This window comes from Asparagus officinalis, chromosome 3 (assembly GCF_001876935.1).
Source record: "Asparagus officinalis chromosome 3, Aspof.V1, whole genome shotgun sequence".
NCBI lineage: Eukaryota > Viridiplantae > Streptophyta > Magnoliopsida > Asparagales > Asparagaceae > Asparagus > Asparagus officinalis.
The window spans coordinates 106350855-106353248 of NC_033796.1; positions in this window are offsets into that span (position 1 = coordinate 106350855).

Below are 2394 nucleotides of genomic sequence, written 5' to 3' on the forward strand. Positions count from 1 at the left end.
GGGTCGTAAGCTATCTCTTCTCCCAGCGATGGTAGCTGATATTCACAGTGGGCTTCGTCACTTAGCTACTACATTTACACAAGAGGGAAAGTAGCCTTCTATAGAGATTCTAATTCCTAAAATGGAGCCGTCGTACACTTATATAATGACCTGGTTAGTTCTTCACCGATCGGATTTGATGTCAGCTCCAGAAAATGTTAATCCAGATCTCCCCTTACTACAAATTTTAGAGGAATCCAAGTGGGTAATGAAGCAATAACATGATGTGTCCCGACAATTCAGAATTCATAAGTGTTCGAAGTTCTTTCCATGTTTTCCACAATTTTTCGATACCTACAATGACACTTTATTGGATATAGAAGAGCTAAGGCAGGACATGTTCGTATTAGATGTCGGATGTTTCAGGTGGCTGATGAATATCTGTCCTGGTTACCTAGTTTTTAGAGTGAAGGATGTCTATAGTATCGAGCCATACTTACCTTGCAGATTTGCTTGCCAGTTCAGCTACGTTCAGCTCTATGTTGGAAATCCGAACAAGTGCCTCAGAGTTTGCGGGGGTTTGATCGACGGAGCAAGAGATTAGTTCTGGAGCATAGTTGGATGTACAAATGCTCAGTTTGACCTTCCATTGTCAATGCCTCCTCTACTGATGACTTTTCTATATTGTAAATGGCTTATAGCTGGCAGCGCTCCTACTAAGAAAAGGAAGATATCTGAATTAGAAGTGGATGTTGCATCTCAATGTGCTATAGAGGTTGTCCGTGAAACCGTGCGTTTGTGAAAAGGAAAAGAGCCTGCTGAATCTTCAAGAAAAGGAAAGCAACCAATTCGTTCAGATGAAAGTGAAGAGAAACTTCAAACTGACGAAGCGAAGACCTCTAAGGAAGAAGGTGAAGCTGACAGCAGGTCTGAATATGAGGTTGAAGGTGCCGAGCCTAATATTAGTGATGAAGGGAGAGAGGTTGGTCTCTCTTCCTCTTTCTTCGAAAGAGGGTATGTAAACCCTTCCATTTCCCACAGGACTCATCATTCTGATCTATCTCAATCACCAAACGCTCTACAAAGGAGGAGGGAGAGGGTTGTTCTGACATCTCCCAATCGGATGACGGTGGAGGTCCTTAGTGGAGATGAAGAAGAAAAAGTTACAATGCTCCTCACTCAGAGACAGAGATCTCAATCTTTAACTCAGTCTCAAACTCAAATCCAAGATCCTCCAAAAACCGAGTTACACACCAAGCATCGTCATGAGCGATCTGAGACTTTAGGAGAAGCACATCCGTCAAAGAGGAGTAAGAAGATTGTGCATCAACAGCGTACTCCTCTATCTGCCTTAGAAGCGCAATCCACCCATTATGCTCCTTCTGACAAACAAGGTAATGACTCATACCTATTTTCATTTTGCTATTTCCTTTTTTTAGGATTTAAACTTATTCCGCGTTTGGTTTTCGTAGGGGGTCAAGAAGAAGGAGAAATTCTAGTTGACACCACTTCTCCCAGCATTATGGAAACTGAGGAACCCAGATTTGTCCAACAAATGCATGACGTAATAGATGACGAACCCACTGGAGTTCAAACAACTTCCCCTACTGACATCAATCTACCGACTCCAAGTGCAGGTACGGATATTTCCCCATTCGAAGGGCAATTCCGAGAGATGAGTGAGTCGGAATGCGTACCTCTTCTAATGACTTGTACACTTTATCTTCTTTTACTGAAACTAAAGGAAGCAGGTGCGAGTAGTGGAGTTGTCGAGTCTGCTGTGGTCATTGAAGGTAAGGTCGATTTTTGTTTTGTGTGAGATCATATACATATATATGTTGCTCATGATTCAGTATATCTTGTAGATGCCACAATGAATGAACCGGCCGAAGGAGAGACCGTTCACGCTACTGAGGTCAGGATCTTAATGAACACAACCTTGATCTTGATCTTTAAGAAGACGACCATTAGTATATCTCTGATTTATTGTCAGGGAAAACTCTTGGTGCGGCTAGAGGACCAACTGTTGGAGTTGGTTCAACTGAAGCTAGTTCCTCTGAAGGTAAGGATTTTATTTTATAACCTTCATTGTCTCTTTGCAAATTAACTTTAAAATCATATGAGAATTTTAATTATAAGACTAGTTACTAAAACCGGTGCAACTATAATTATTGGAATGTCTAATCAGCCTGAGGGTCTTGGTTTCTTGTTATTGGCAGGGACCAAAGCTGAGACCCAATCATCAATCCCTAAGTCTCAAACTCTCACCCCTTTAGACCCGATGATGATAGAAGTTAATGCCACTACTAAAGTTAGTCATGCCGTAACAATTGTGAGACCAACCAAAGAAGTTGGTACATTGACAGCTGTTGTATCTGGCATAACTCCGTCTCTTCATGAAGTTGAAAGAGCAGG